This window comes from Gracilinanus agilis, chromosome 3 (assembly GCF_016433145.1).
Source record: "Gracilinanus agilis isolate LMUSP501 chromosome 3, AgileGrace, whole genome shotgun sequence".
Taxonomy (NCBI): Eukaryota; Metazoa; Chordata; class Mammalia; order Didelphimorphia; family Didelphidae; genus Gracilinanus; species Gracilinanus agilis.
The window spans coordinates 488,078,534-488,095,811 of record NC_058132.1 but is presented as its reverse complement, the minus strand read 5'-3'; the positions used below and the strand labels follow the sequence as shown (position 1 = coordinate 488,095,811).

Genomic DNA, 17,278 nt, shown 5'->3' with positions numbered 1-17,278 from the left:
TCAAAAATCTTCAATGGCTCCCCATTGCTTTTTCTAATACATTATAATCTGATTCTGGCATCCAAAGTGTCCTTCACAGCTTCTCTGAGACCTACTCATCCATCTCTCTCTCCCTTCCTCCACCCCAGAAAAAACAAACAAATAAATAAGTTCCTTTTCTGATTTTATAACCCATGCCTGGAAGGGACATCCTGCTTCCCTTCCCCCACTACCTTTGCCTATTAAAAACCTTCTCTGCCTTCAGGGTCCAATTCAGGTGTCATATCTTTCATGAAGCCTTTCCTCCTCATTCTCTAATAGAAAGGCATTTTTTCCCTCCTCAAATTTCTCATGGCACTCTGAATCCTTCTGGTCTTTTTCCTTATTCCTTTTATCATCATTATTTTTTATATATACCTTAACCCTCTTATTAGAATGTAAGCAATGTCAGAAGGTTTTTATTTCACATCTGTTCCCCAGTACTTAACACAATGCCCAGAATGCAGTAGGTAATTAGTAACTATTTGTTAGATTCTTCATAGAACCTAAGCCACTTTCTGGTAATAAATTAAGTACCTCTGAAATATGGCACCAGTTTCCTGAGTCCATTAGCTTCTTCTCTTCTCAGGAAAAGACTCTTGTCAAGTCATAGAGCTACTGTTTAGTTCTTTTATGCTGGTTGCCTAGAAAAACGAATTCGGGGTCAAATTGTCCCTTGTTGCTTAGAGTCTTTTTACTGGTTCCAAGGCAGAAGAGCAATAAGGCTAGGCAATCAGGGTTAAGTGACTTGCCCAGGGTCACACGGCTAGAAAGCATCTGAGGCCACGTTTCAACTCCATTTTTTTTACCCAACATAAAGGATTTAAGAAGTACATAAACAAGGGCAGCCCAGTGACTTTGTTGATAGAAAGCCAGACTCGGAGACAAGAGGACCTGACCTCTTTTGCCCAGCCCTTACTACTCTTTGGAACCCATACTTAATTTCAATTCTAAAACAGAAGGTAAGGCTAGGGTTTTGGTTTTTTTTTTTTTTTAAGTTCACAGACAATAAATATATGCCATTTCCCCCCTCTCTGCTCTACCTTCCTCCCATAGGGTATTCCAGATTCTTATTACCAGTTTGTGATAGAGTTCCCTTGGAAGGAAACAAGCAACACACCGCCCCCCCCCCTTCCCCCAACATCTCTGATGAACTGCCAAGATATAATGTGTGGCCCTGAACCCCAATCTGTGAATTTCTTGAACCAGTTTACATTTTGGTGATCACTGTGGACTTCAGAACAATATGTGGAGATATGCTTCACTTCTGGGCAAGCCTGCATGCTTTCCCATTGGATATAGGGGAGGCTTGATTTGTTTTTTTCTTTGTTTTTGCTGCTCTAAGTCTTTTTTTTTTTGCTTTTTGCTTTTGCGGGGGACAGGGAGTGGGTTGGGTAGACTTTTTTTTTTTAAACCCTCACCTTCTATCTTAGAACCAATATATATATTGGTTCTAAGGAGAAATGTGTAAGGGCTAGGTAATGGGGGCTAAGTGATTTCCCCAGGGACACACAGCTAGGAAGTGTCTGATGCCAGATTTGAATCCAGGACCTCCTGTCTCTAGGCCTGGCTCTCAATCCACTGAGCTACCCAGCTGTGCCCTGGGTAGACCCTTAAAAGGAACCAGGGGGCAGCTAGATAACACAATATAGAAAGCCAGGTTCCTGGGTTCAAATGTAACCTGACATTTATTTTTTAGCTATGGGGCCCTGGGTAGGTCACTCAATCCCAATAGCCTATCTCTATCCCTTGCCACATTTCTGTGTTAGAATTAATACAAAGACAGGAAATGAGAGTTTTGGTCGTTTTTGTTTTTTTTAATGAAACTTGAAGAGCAGCTAAGTGGCTCAGTGTTTTGAGAGATAGGAGGTCCTAGATTTAAACCTGACCTCATATACATCTTAGCTGTGTGACCCTGGGCAAGTCACTTAACCCCAATTGCCTAACCCTTCCCACTCTTCTGCCTTGGAACTGAAACTTAGTATTGATTCTAAGACAAAAGATAAGGGTTTTTTTTTTTAAAAGAGTACATTCACACACACACACACACACACACATATATTTCTTCCTCTCCTGATTATTACCTTCGAACCAATACTCAGTGTTGATTCTATGATAGAAAGTAAGGATTAAAAAAAAAAAAAAAGCAATAAGGCAGATGATAGCCAGAGGAACTTTATGCAGTTGTGTGTTGGGAATAAAGATAAACTTAATCACAAGCCTCCATTACTTATGGAAGCTATGCAAGGTCTGGAAACTCACATACAACTGATGATTTGAAGTGTATCTAAGAATTCATCATGGGCACCGCATGGGAGAAGGCATTGAAAAGCAGGTAACTATTGGCTCTAGGCCTTGGAGAAAAACTTCTACCTCACTTCCTCTCCTTTCACTTTTCTCCATAATCTGACTTTCAACTGAATCTGCTTTTGGGAAAGTGATCAGTGATCTCTTCCTTGCTAAATATTAAGGCCTTTTCTTGTTCCTTATCTTTTTTGATCTCTCTGTAGCCTTTGACACTGCAGATCAAATTCTTCTTCGTGCTTTCTTCTCTCTCTCTCTCTTTTTAAGATAATACTCTATCCTGATTCTCTTCCTACTTTTGTTGACTGGTCCTCAATCTCTTTTGTTGGTTTTTCCTCTTAGGTCATACCCTCTGACTTTGGGTGTCCCCTAGGCATGGCCCTAAGCCAGTATTATTCATTTGGTAATTTTAATTATCTGTTTGAAGATTTATTCATCTAGCCCAAGCTTCTCTCCTGACCTCCGATCTTACATCTCCAGCTATCTTTGGGATATCTCAAACTGGATACCCTATCTTAATCTCAGCCTGTCCAAAACTGAAATCATTAGTTTCCCCCTAAATCCCTCTCCTCTTCCTAATTTCCCTAATAGTGTTGCTGGTGCCACTATCTTCCTAATCACTCAAGTTTCTAACTTGGGTTCCATCCTTGATTCCTCCATTTCTCTTACCCTCCCTTTTCAAATGGATTGCCAAAGACTTCCAGTTCTATCTTTGCAACATCTCATCTATGCCCTCTTCTCCCTTCTGATATTGGCATCACCGAGGTACAGATTCTCATCTCCTCATGCCTGGACTATTGCAGAAATCTTCTGGTTGGTCTCTCTGCTTTAAGTTTCCATTCTCCAGTCCACCTTCCATACAGCTATCTCTCTAAAGTGATCTCTCTAAAGCACAGGACTAATCATATCACTCCCCATCCTTAAACCCTGGTGGTACTTTGTTAAATCCAGGATCAAATATAAAATCCTCTGTCTGGCTTTTAAAGCCCCTTGTAACTTAGTTCCTTCCTACCTTTCCAGTATCCTCACTCTTTCACTCTTCTTCACATGTTATATGATACAATAACCCTGTCCTTTTTTGTTGTTCCTCACAAAAGATGTCCATCTCCCAACTCTGAATTTCCACTGGCTCTTCCCTTTGGCTGAAATATTCTCCCTTTACCTGGGAGTTGATGAGGGAATCTGATCAATGTGATGGTTTACTGAGAGGTGAGGGGCTTTGGTAACTTTCTCTGGAGAGCATCCATTGATAACCTTCCTAAAGGGATTGGGAGACAATTACAAGGTATTTGTTAGCCTATTTGCATTTCATGGAGGTTTGTGTGTCAGAACTAGCCTTTTGCACAGGGTCCATAAATAGGATCCTGCAGACCTAAGGCATTCCAAGAGAAACAGATTGGACCTGGGCTCTAGGAAGAAAAATAATCATGAATCTATCCAAATTACTTATCCGGTGGACTCCAGTAATGGCAAACCTGAGTTAGAGGCACATTGTAATTGTATTTGCCCTTATCCATATGGCAAGAAGAGGCAATAGACTTTTCAATTACATATCCCAGTTGCCTTAATTCTTTTCCTTTGAAAAAAAATTCATTTTTCTGTGCCAAACAGATCCATATATAAAAGCAGTACTTTCTAGGGATAGTATCTTACATAGCTTATGAAGGCAGATAACATGATCTTGTGAGCCTGAGGTCTGACTTGGGCCTTTCCAAGGTAATTCTAGAAATACCTTTAGTAGTAAGCCCTAAGTAAATTGTTGAGCAAGTAGGTGGCACAGTGGATAGAGCACTGGGCCTGGAATCAGAAAGTTCAAATCCAAGCTCAACTTGTGTGACCCTGGGCAAGTCACCCAGCCCTGTATGCCTAAAAATAAGAATTTTTTTAAAAATAAGGAAAACATTTATTAAGCACCTATTATATGCCAGGCAGAGTGCTAAGCACTATGCAAATATTATTTCATTTGGTCTTCACATCAACCCTGGGAGTTAGGTGCTGTTATTATTATTCCGTTTTTATCATTAAAGAAACTGAGGCAGACAGCTAGTAAATGATCTGTCCAGGGGCAGGTCCTGACTCCAGGTCCCATCCTATATGCACTTTGCCACCTAGCAACCTCCAGGTACCCATCCTTGCTTTGCTATTTAATACCTATGTGATCTTGGGCAAGTTACCTCCCTCAGTTCCCTGAGCCTCAGTTTCTTCATATATAAAATAAAAGCATCAGACAAGGTTTTCTAGGCCATCTATAACTCTTCTCCTTTCTAGAATATTTTCATTATAGATTTACTGAATATCCAGACCAAAGATCCTGCCCTTTGTTCTTTTGATTTCTGTACAAAGAGTCTATCTCTCTTAATTCTATAGAGTGGTTTGAAGAATGAATGAGTTAATATTTTTAAAACATCATCTAGCATGCTGCCTAGAGGACAGAGGCTTCTTTTCATAAGCACAAACACCTGAGGTTGTCTACAGAGGACACAGGACAGAGGACATCACAAGCTAGGTTTGAAACTGCTGTCCTTTTGGTGCAATTATGGCTTTTCTTTGTGGCTACACTAAAATTAATAAGCATAGCTTTTAGGGATGCATAAGCAGTAGCTAATGAAATTCTCTGCAGCATTTCATGGCAGTTGGATTGAGTAATTCTAAAAGCAGGATGGGGGTGGGGAAAGTGGTAATCACTCAGTATGAATATAATCTTAGCATTGGCATTCATCTCTTTGTATGAACGTGGTCTCTGAGGCATCTGGAATGCACATGTAGAAGGATATCCTTGCTTTGACCATGGGACCAAGAAAGAGGTTTGGCAGAACCTTAGAATATTTGGCATTTATTTCCTCATCCATGACCTTCTCTTTAGAAAGCTCCAATCATTATGATAACTAGAATAGTACATTTGTGGACCAAAATAGCTATTGTTTTGTGTGATGCTGTATTTGTTACTGTTCAGTCATTTCCAATATTTCTTAATTTCATTTGGAATTTTCATGGCAAAGATACTGGAATGGTTTGCCATTTCCTTCTTTGGCTTATTTTACAAATGAGGAAACTGAGGGAAACAGTAAAGTGACTTGCTCAGGACCAGTATCCAGAGTCCCAGTTTGAACTCCAGTGTTCCTGACTCCTGGCCCAGCATTCTATCCACTCTTTGTGTGGTTAGACACCCAGCTCTTTGTGTGATAGACCAACATCTACGTTTTAAATATTGATGGAAGAACAGTGGATTAGTTGATAATGAATGGCTTAGCTAAGAAATACACAAGAAGGGCACCTTTTCTATCAATTCATTGACAGCACTAAGACCAGAGAAAAGATAAGGATTTAGAAGAATCCCATGATAAAGATGGGGGATACTTTAAGAGCTTTGGACATACAGGTGATCAACAAGCCTCGCTCCCCCCACACACACACATTCCTTGTTCATTGTTGTTCTTACTGTAGAGGCAGACTAACTTGGGAGTTAGGGCAGATGGTCACTCCCTATGGGGTATCTGCTGTTTCTGGCTCTTGGTACCCACTACCCACAATCCTGAGCAAATGAATTCGGACCAGACAGATTCTGGGTAACTGAGTTCAACACGGGTGACCCAGCAGTCATTTCTCCTTGTCTTAAAGTAATAAACATTATAAATATATTTGTAATTTACATGTAATGATATAAAATATTTGTAATGTATAATAATATAAATATTACCTTTCTCAGAGACTCGATTAGTCATAGTAGCTGGGGACCATTCCGATCAGATAAGACATGCAGATAATAAAAGTTTAATAGTATTACTTGGGGGTGTTCCCCCAGAAAGTTCTAATTATTACTGTTTATTATTCAATTTAATAATTATTAATGTAGAATTTTATTTTTATTATAATTATTAATAATATATAACATTCTTATAAAAATAATAATTATTAGTTATTCTGTTTAATTTGATCCCTTGCAGGGTGCCACCCAAAATACAGATGATCTCATTATCTCTCCTCTGGTGGGAGACGGGGTCTTCACCCTGGGGGAACAGAAGGGTGGAGAGTCATTGTAATGTTAGATGGATGTCTAAGCTCAGCCAGAGTACATCACATGGGGAACCTATTTTATCTGTTCCCATCTGGCATCCCTCCAAATAAATAAGCCTTTTTCTTTTCCTTTTTTTTTTTTTTAATTTTTCTTTTAAACCCTTGTACTTCGGTATATTGTCTCATAGGTGGAAGATTGGTAAGGGTGGGCAATGGGGGTCAAGTGACTTGCCCAGGGTCACACAGCTGGGAAGTGGCTGATTTCTTTTCCTTTTTTCCCCCTTCTTCCTCTTTTGTATCTCTCTTTCCTTAAACAATATTAAAAACCTTTGGTTGGGAGTAACATTCTGGAGCAAGAAGTGTTTTGGGGAGTGGTGGAGTAGAATATGTGGGATTATTACTGAAAAGCTATGCTGGAAGAATTCTGAGGAGAAATTTAATATAAGGGTGTGTTAACATACAGAAAGTAGGCTGTGTTCAAGGTAGACTAGAAGGAAATTGGACAAGAGCAGAGCAAAGGAACTAACTAGGAATTCTGGCACTTGGAAAGAGAAGTCTGGGGTGAGATCATCAGGCCAGAGAAGGATTCACTTTGGGGTGCCTCAGGACCTCTCTTGGGGGGCAAACCAGCCTTCAAGTACATTGCACCTGCCCTATGTGGCTTTTCTGTGAGCTCTTATTCATAGTTTGCTTCCCTGGTAGAGGAAACAGCTTGTCCCCTCAGGAATTTTGGCCTAGGTCCCCACTCCCACCTGCAATGCTATCTGCAACATTGGGGATCCCTGGAGGACATGTGCCAGGTGGCAGACATGGGGAGTGAATGAACGTACAAGCTTGCAGGCTGTTGGTCTGAGGACCCAGGAGAGGTCCAGTCTTTAGGGGTGGGGACCAGGCCTGGAGAGGGACTGGAATTACTGGGGTCACACTTTCTTGATCTCCCTCTGAGTTGCTATGGTAACCCCTCTCTTGCTGAGGTGTCTTAGGCAGATGGATGTTGATAAAGCTTTTGAAGCAGTTCTGGACATCTCTTCCACTTGTCTTGAATGTTGGGAGGGGGGTAGCCAGAAAGAATGGATTTTTACAGCCTTAGCCAGAGCCTTTGCCCAGGGCCAGCTGGGAGCTAAAGTGGATTATAATGATAATGGTTCTCACACCTTCTTGGTGTTCTTAGCAGTTCAGTTCACTTGCAAAAGATTAGCTGATAAGATAAAAAAAACAGTCTATAAAATTTAGGACAGATTTACAATATAAAAGTGAATTACAGGGCAGCTGGGTAGCTCAGTGGATAGAGAGCCAGCTTAGAAAGAGGGGTACAGGGTTCCAATCTGGCCTCATACACTTCCTAGCTGTATGACCCTGGGCAAGTCACTTAGCCTTGGAACAAATGCACAGTATTGATTCTAAGAGAAAGTAAGATGATTTTTTTTTAAAGCGAATTAGATCAATTGTCTGCCATTATCTGGAAGAGAAGGGAAAGGAGGGAATGAGATGAGCTTGATCATCTAACTTGGGAAAACTTGTGAGGAAATTTGTTATTACATGTAATTGGTTAGATAGATAGATAGAAAGATAGATAGATAGATAGATAGATAGATAGATAGATAGATAGATAGATGGATAAAATTTAAAAGTGAATTACTATTACCAGAAAAGAAGCATAAAGTTATGGCCAGAGGTTTTGGCTCCAAAAAATTATACCCAGTAAGATGTGTATGGAAAGGCGAATATTCTTTTATAGCTTGAAAAGAAATGGAGAAAATTGCCTTAAAATATTTAAGTAAGGACTTGGCAGAAAGAAGCTGCAGCCAGAGTGTTTGGGAACCAAAGGACTATGCCCTTTGGGGTCTGGCTGTTTTTTTCATCTCATGCCAGTATCTAAATTATCTCTGATTACCAGCTAGCTGGTAATAGTGATAACTGGCTCCTATAAATTTCATTAATTGGGACAAGACCCCGCTTGTTCCTGCCCTCATCCTAACTCTCCAAGTGGCAACAAGCTGGAGATCTGATCAGGGGCCTGCTATGGTAGTCAGAGATGACTTAGGTTGCAGACAGCTGAAGCAGGCTCCATGGAGTGAGTGCTTAGAGCTTGATCAGACATCGAAGACAACAAGGTCATCCACTGCATCCTGGGACATCGCCAGTCATCCTGACTTTTGTCTTGCCCCTGGATTTGAATGACTCTGGAAGAGACAGTGAGGCTGGTGACTTTGTGCATCTCTGCCAATTCACTCTCAAGTCAAGACATCACCCTCTGATATCATTGGTCCTCTTTATAAACAAAGGAAGAACAAGCAGCATGCTACAGTCAGGACTGAGGGAGCCTGGTCATGTGGGAATCGGGGAAAGAAGATGTGAAACAGAGGACAGACTTGACTAATAAGAAGGTCAAGGTATTAGTGGAAATTTGAAGACCAGGGTGTCCAATCAGTTATCTAGAACTGAAGTCAGTGACTATCTCTTGAAATCTTCAGCAGGAGACTTCTTACTAGTTGCTTTGTTTTAGGACCCTACGTAGCAAAAGCCAGTCCCATAGTCTATACCAATTAGCACCAGGAAGGAAGAGGGAGGAAGAAGAAGAATGAGGTTGAACAAGGGGAGAGGGAAAAGTAGCTAGGGATAAAAGGGAAAGGAAGTAATATAGTGCTAGCAATATTTTTTGTGTGTCTATTCTTAATATACTTTATTTTTTCTTATTCAAAGACAAAGTTAAATATTTTTATATTTTTTAATATTTGAATTATTTGAATATTTTTAAAATAAATATTTTATTTTCCCAATTATATGTATACAATTGTCCACATACATTTTCCAAAATTATAAGATCCAAACTGTCTCCCTCCCCCCACGCCTTGGAAATAGTAAGCAATTTAATCTGGGTTATACACGTATTATCACAGCAATTTTTTTTTAAGATTTCAATGGTAGGCAAGGTAACATTATGGGTAACATGTTCCTGTAGGGAGAGCACTAGCTTCCACCTCTGATACTATCTGTGTGAGCTTGGGCAATTCACTTAACCACTGGGGATCTTAGTGTAATGATATGTAAAATGAAGAGGCTGAACAGAACGTCCTCTGAGGTTCCTTCCAGTTCTGAATCTAAGACTCTGAAATTGGATCAAATTGCCAAGAGGAACTGGAGGAGGGGGAACATGCAGAATAATGAAGTCACGGGGGGAAAAGAACAAAATAGGAAGGAAATAAACATTGATTAAACACCTGCCATGTGCCAGGCTCTGTGCTAAGCATTTAAAAAATATTTCCCTTTTGATTTGATTTGATTCTTAATATACTTTATTTTCTCTTATTCAAAGATATTTTATTTTCCCAGTTACATGTATGCAATTTTTGACATACATCTTCCTCACAAGAATCTTTAGATGTAGGGGGCAGCTGGGTAGCTCAGTGGATTGAGAGCCAGGCCTAGAGACGAGAAGTCCTAGGTTCAAATCTGACCTCATATACTTCCCAGCTGTGTGACCCTGGGCAAGTCACTTGACCCCCATTGCCTACCCTTACCACTCTTCAGCCTTGGAGTCAATTCACAGTATAGAGAGAAGGTAAGGGTTTCAAAAAAGAAAAAAAAAAAAAGAATCTTGACATAGATGCTATGATTGATTTCATTTTATATTTGTGGAGACTGAAGCAAAGAAAGGTTAAGTGACTTGCCCAGAATCACACAGCTAATTCATTCCATTTGAAAATGTTCTACTTTTTCTTCTCTCTTCCAAATGACTTGCCCAAGATCCCAAAGCTAGTTAATAAGTGGCAGATCCAGGATTAGAACTCAGGTCTTTCAATACCTAGTTGGGTGCTTCTTTGTGGTTCTAGGGATCTAGCACAACACCTAGACTGTACTAGATTAGGAAGAGTTATTAGGACAGATGCTTTGATTAACTTCTCTTTGGGCTACTCAATTCAGAGTTTACACAAAGAGCTCTGGATATGGATTTAGGGGACCTAGATTAGAATCCTGTACCTGACTGCAAAATAGGACTAATGATAATTGCACCATCTGTCTTACAGGGATATTGTGAGGAAAGCAGGCTGTAAGCCTCAAAAATCCCCATGTCATTTCAACTTGTTATTGCTACTAAAATTTATCATAAGCAAAACAAAAAGTTCATGACTATTAAACCTCACAATTTATTATTCCTTATATGCGTGAGACAGACTGGTTGCTGTCCTTTAGACTCAAAGAGGAAAAAAAGACATCATTATGTTGGAATCAATGTACAGCGTGTCTGACTGGCTGGTCAGACCAATGCAAGCTGGGAAGGCTCCACCACACATCTGCACTAGGTGTTTGAATAAAGAAGTACTTAAAAAAAAAAAGACAAACAACATATCCTGAGCCCTCATAGCAATTGACATACAGGAACAAGGATGTTCAAAACAGGGTGGTGGTGTGTTTCTTGCATTTATTTTTCTTTTAAATGCAAAAGTTGCACATTTATAGGAGAGGTGGCTAGATGTCTCAATGGATAAGAGAGTCAAATCTGGAGATGGGAGGTTCTGAGCTCAAATCTGGCCTCAGAAACTTCCTAGCTGTGTGTGACCCAGGGCAAGTCACTTAACACCAATTACCTAGCAGTTACTGCTCTTCTGCTTTGGAGCCAAAACTTAGTTTCAATTCTAAGACAGAAGATGAGGAATTGGAAGGAAAAAAATAACACTTATAGGACTTAGTTTGTTGAGCTGTGGGTTTTGAGAGTTAGATGAAATGCGAAGGAAATTGGAAAGGGTTGAGTTTTGTGTCAGAAGGTTGTTGCTGCTAGTCCTTCATTTTTGAAGAAGAAAAGAGTGAAACAACAGAAATGCAGTATTTTTTTCTGTCTTGCTTGTACTTTATTTCATTTATTTATTTATCTATTTTAACCCTTACCTTCTGTCTTGGACTCAATACTGTGTATTGGCTCCAACTTGTAGTTTATTTGAAAAGAACATTACTGAAAAGAAAAAAAAAAAGTCTTAAAAGAAATTCCCAGAGTAGTGTAAGGTATTATTACGACTTTTTAAGGGCCTCATGGCAAGCAGATCATTGGATTTGGAATCAGAAAGATTCATCTTCATGAATTCAACTCATGTCTTAGACACTTACTAGCTATGTGACTCCTAGGCACAGTTTTCCTCAGTTTCCTCATCTGTAAAATGAGCTAAAGAAGGAAATGGCAAGCCACTCCAGGATCTTTGCCAAGGACATCCCAAAATGGGTCTGACATGACTGAAACAACGAATGACAACAACAATCCTGATAGAGGTATAGTGAAAAGAACACTGGCTTTGGAATCAGAGGACCTGGGTTCAAATCCTGTCCCTGCCACCTGTGAAACCTTGGACATATTACCCAATCTCTCTGGGCTTCAGTTTCCTCATCTGAAAAACAGAGATGTTAGAGTAAACAGCCTCTAAGGACACTTCCACTGCTATAATCTATGATCCTTTGATTCTGAGTTGATGTGGAAGAATTATAAAGAAACAGGCAGAAATGGTTTCTTGTTTGTGATTAGAAAAAGAAATTATCTTATGTGCGTCCTTTATACCAAAAAAAAAAGATTAATTATGGCCTACATTAATGCTTGGTGATAGAACTTATTATATGGCTCATTTTAGAGAGAAAGAATCACTGTCCATAATGGGGTGGGAAATTCTCTAAGATGGGAAATAGAAGCAGCAGGGGAATGCAGGAAGTTCGCTTCAGAGATACGAGTGAGAAGATAAATTAGGTTGAGACATGGGAGGGAGAACAGTAATTAGAAACGGCAAGTAGGTCAAGGGATACTGGAGCTTATTCCAATGCTGAGGGGGAAGTGAAACAGATGAGAAAGAGAGGTTGTTAATGAAAGAAATCGACTCCCTTCTGTTAGTGTTCACTCTCCCACTGGCAACCTTATTCAAATTATACTGTGGAAAATGAGGTTTCTTGAGACATTAACCTGTCTTTTCAAAATGAAACAGAAGGGAAATTTGTCTTCTTCGTTGGCATCAAAGTTCTAAGCTGTTTAGCCTGCATGAGCCATGATTTCACCAGAGTGGACATTCTTTTCACAGGTAAAGATCTCCACCCCTTTTATCTCTTTTGAAATAAATACATGGCCGAAAAGTAAGGAAGTCATCTCTGTGCTTTGCTAGTCTAGTTTTAGGATGACAGATAACACATAGACTACTACCAGGACTATTCTCAAAGCCTTTCCAGCATGGTGGGACAGAGCAAAATTCCTATTCTATTGGTGTAACCTTCATGAGATTAAAATTGACTGCACACTGCAATGAGACACCATACAGGGATTTATTAGAGAGCAGAACATTAAATGAGACCTAAATTTCAAAAAGGTATTAATAGGACTTAAAAATAAAAATCAAGGCGAATCCAAGTTTCTGGGGCCATATTTGTATTTTATTTATTTATTTTAAACCCTTACCTTCTGTCTTAGAATCAATACTGTGTATTGGCTCCAAGGCAGAAGAGTGGTAAGGGCTAGGCAATGGGGGTCAGGTGACTTGCCCAGAGTCACACAGCAAGGAAGTGTCTGAGGTCAAATTTGAACCCAGGACCTCCCATCTCTAGGCCTGGCTCTCAATTCACTGAGCCACTCAGCCACCCCATGTAGACTGGTTTAGAATGGACAAAAGCCATTCTGTAGAAATGATGAGAAAAATAACCTCAAGATTGTAGGGAGAATGATGTGCTAAGAGAAGGTATTTACAATAAAAGCTGTGAGAGGAAAAAAAACCAATAACATGGCAATTCAGTCGAATAACATACAGCCTAAGTCTGCCCATCATTTGGAGTGCCTTAATTTGTTTTTTTTTTTAATTTATTGACATCTTTTTCTTTTCACATTGCCTAAATTTTTTCCCACATCCCTTTCCCTCCTAACTCTCAGAGTCATGACATGTAACAAAGAATTTTTGTTTGTTAGAGGAAAAAAAAACAAGAGGAAATGAGAGGAAAGGATAAACAGTTATAGAGTGCCTACTATATGCCAGATACTATGCCAAGCACTTTAGAAAAACAAAAACAAAAAAACCTCTTACTTTCTGCCTTAGTAACCATTCTAAGACAGAATGGTAAGGGCTAGGCAAATAGGGTTGTAACTTGCTTAGGGTCACACAGCCTGGAAGTGACTGAGGTTAAATTTGAACCCAGATCCTCCCAACCCCAGGCCTGGTGCTCTATCTACTGTGTCACCTAGGTGCCTCATGGTAAATACTTTTCACAAATCTTATCTCATTTGATCCTTATAACAATCCTGGTGGTAGATGCTATCATTATCATGGTCCCACACCTAGTGTCTGAGGCAAGATTTGAACTCATCTTCCTGTCTCCAGGTCCAGCAAAACCAATCACTAGATTTAAAAAAAAAAAAAAACTGAAAATATATGCAAAATTTCATACTCATGGACCTTCCATCTCTACAAAATAAAGGGGGAACCATTTTTTGGGGGTAGTCATGCTTATTCTTTATAGTTTTGCAACATATATGTTAAATTTTTTGTGGTTGTTCTTTCCAATTTACATTATTGTAGTCATTGTGCATATTATTTTCTTCAGTTTACATTGATTCATGTAAGTCTCTACATCATTTTCATAATTTCCTAAAAAACACGATAATATTCCATTACATTTACATGCCATGATTTGTAGGGCAGCTAGATAGCATAGTAAAGTGCCAAGCCTAGACTCCTCTTCCTGAGTTCAAATCTGGTCTCACACACTTCCTAACTGTGTGACCCTGGGCCAGTCACTTAACCCTGTTTACCTCAGTTTCCTCATCTGTAAAATAAACTGGAGAAGGAAATGGCAAACTGTTCCAGTGTCTTTGCTAAGAAAACCCCAAATGAATTCATAGAGTTGGACACAATTGAAATGACTCAACAACAACCACAATTTGTTTATCCATTCAATCTATAGGTAATTGACTTTGTTTCCTTCTCTTTCCCACTATAAAAAAATGGAGCCACTTCTTGTGAAGTGGGATAGGATAATGGCATTGAAAGTCTATCAGCTGTACTTACACTCAAACACCCAAACTTGAGAAGAAAAGAAAGAGCAAGAAGAGTTCTTGAAGAACAAGTCAAAGAAAAATAACAAGGTCATCATCACCAACCCCAGGATCTTACTGTGTTCAGCTCCTTCATTCTTTTTACTTTAGTGGATTGGACCCTCAAAGGCTTGAATGAAAAACTTCCCCTGATCTGAATATCATGGCAAAAAAAAAATACATTGTTGTGAAACAAAATTAAAAGCCATTCACATTACCTAAAGACCTGGGTTATTTCTTTTCTTAGAGATGCATCACATAAAAGAAACCACAGATACTTTCTACTTCATACGTAGAACTTTATAGCATTAAGAGAATAGTCCTTGAATTAATCCAAAGTTGTTTTTTAAAAACTCATGATTTTGCAAAGAAATTTAATTTTTAATTTAAATCTTAAATTAAAATGTAATTTTAATATCCATATTAATTTTTGTTCATTTTTATTTTGATAATTTAAATATATTTATTATTAATATTAATTAAAATTAAAATTAACATTCTTTCCCCTAAATACAGTCTAGATTTAAAAAATTGCATTCTAGGCTATGATAAATTCCATATTTATCAATTATGCTTTATGTAATTCCATTTATTAAAACTGAAATAAAAAATGCCTCATCATTTTTCCATTTTTAATCATCAATTTGTAATATGACCAAGTTTGCCCCCCAAAGATTTAAGGACAATGACTAAATCTGTGCTTTCATTGATAAAGTTAATTTCTGGATGATGAAATTTCCTCTTCCGACGTAAATACTCTGAAAAATGAATTTTGAGATGGTGATTCATTGAAGTTGGATAAAAAGTCATCTTCACAGAAAACTGAAACACAGAGGTGGTGCCGTTAATTTGTGACCTCACAGTGACAGTAGTTATCACATCATTAACAGGGTTCTCTCTCTTTTGTGTGCCAACTTACAAAAAAGAGTTCTTTAAAGTTCTATTTTCTTAGCCAGGGCAAAGGAAACGATAATGATTTGCAGTGAAAAATAGATCGCCATTCAATCAGAATCATAGCACTGTCTTGCTCACCACATATTCGGTATTTTCCCTCTGAAAGATCTTTGTCTTGGAAAGTAATGAAGCCCAGTTATCTCAGGTATTCATCGTGAAAGAAAAAGTCACGGTTCGAGAATGAATTCTAAGGAGTGCCAAGAAAATTGAAATCTGAAATAACTATCATCAACCTAAAGGTCAAAACTGCAGAGTTAGCTGGATTCAGATCACAGGAAGACAACTGAATATCTTAAAAAATATTCCACTCTGAGGACTGCCCACACTGATTATCTCCAGTTCTTACAAGAAACTAGCTTGATCAGAAGGGAAGTGGTGCCTTTGAAAATCTGAGTCTGTAGAGTTATGTTGGGGTTTGTGTACCACAGACAAAGTTTTACTTGTTTTCAATTTTTTAAAAAACTTGCGTTCAAAATGGATTAATCAGAAGAGATAATGAAAGCTACTTCTCAAAAAAAACGTGTAACTGAATCTTTCCAGTTTTTACATACTTTTATGCAGTAGAAAATGTCAGTGCTTGTTAGCAAGTGCTACTTTGGCATTCGTCTTCCAAAATAGGCATCAGTTTAGACAGGCAGAAAAAGGGAAAGTCTTTCTATAAATGTATCCAGGGCTGAAGTGAGAAGAGATGAGATTTTGACCTGCCTTGTAACTATTTCCATGTATCTATGAGGCAGCAGGATAAAAGGGAGCCTTATCTAACCCATAATATGCATTTTTGGACTGGGGTGCTGTAATTGAGTTGAATTGAGGCACTTGCTTATATCTTGAATTAAAACAAGAAATAATAATAATAATCACCTTTAGCATGATAAGTGTAGAGCATTTTAAATATGTTCTCTCATTTGAGCCTTTTAATCACCCTATAAAGTTGGTGCTAGGATTTTCCCCATTTGACAGATGAAGACCCTGAGGCTGAGAGAATTTAAGTGGCTTAGCTTCTTGATGGCATGATACTTGAACTATATCTTTAACTAAAACCCAAATCACAAAATGGGAATGTTCTAAGGAAGAGGATAAGAATTGGAAGAGATGGCAAAGCAAAACATGGCATAATCCTGGTAGTCTTTCTTTGTAAGACTACTAGGGATGGCTAACACTTCCAGTGGGAGGACTTGCCAAGCCCTTTTCAGGGTTGCTCTCCCACCTTTGGTATCTACCCATCACCCAACTCTTCTTACCCACGGCTCCAACAAATTGTAGTATGTGGATCAGTCACATTCCAGTAAAACTTTCTTGGGAGACAGGCTAAATCAGGTTAAGAGTAGCCAACAGGCTTTAAATCAGTTGATGATCTAGTGCAGTGATGGGCAAACTTTTTAAAGAGGGGGCCAAAGGAAAGGAAATGCTCATCTGTCAGTCTGTTTCTAAGGCAACTCTTTCGAAGTTTCATTGTATTGTATCCTACTTGTATTTGTCAGGTTAGGAATAATGTCGTGCTGCCAGAATAGACCATTTCAGGGGACTGCATCTGGTCCGCAGGCTGTAGTTTGCCCATCACTGATCTAGGGGGATTTCTATCCCAAGCCTGTGAAGACTTCTCCTAGTGGAATAGGCAGACAAGAACAAATTGTTCCAGTAGCCATGAAGGCAGCTAAAGCAAGTGTTACGGAGTGCTTAGAGCTTGGTCAGTCTATATACACACCTATGTGTATATGGACAGAAAGAGTACACACACACACACATATAGAGCTTTAAGGCTGCAAGGCATTGTATATATGTTTTCTCATTAGATCTTCACAGCCTTCTGAGATAGATGCTAATCTTATCCCCATTATCTATACTTAAATATATGATGGGGTGGGGTGGGGAGAGAGAGAGAGAGAGAGAGAGAGAGAGAGAGAGAGAGAGAGAGAGAGAGAGAGAGAGAGAGAGAGAGGG

The 17,278-nt window shown here is 39.0% G+C and overlaps 1 protein-coding gene across 1 annotated transcript in view; it reads left to right on the top strand.

Annotated features, from left to right (window-relative positions):
- Positions 1 to 17,278, top strand: part of CRACDL (CRACD like) — a 69,974-nt gene that overhangs the window by 31,646 nt on the left and 21,050 nt on the right. The window lies entirely within an intron of this gene.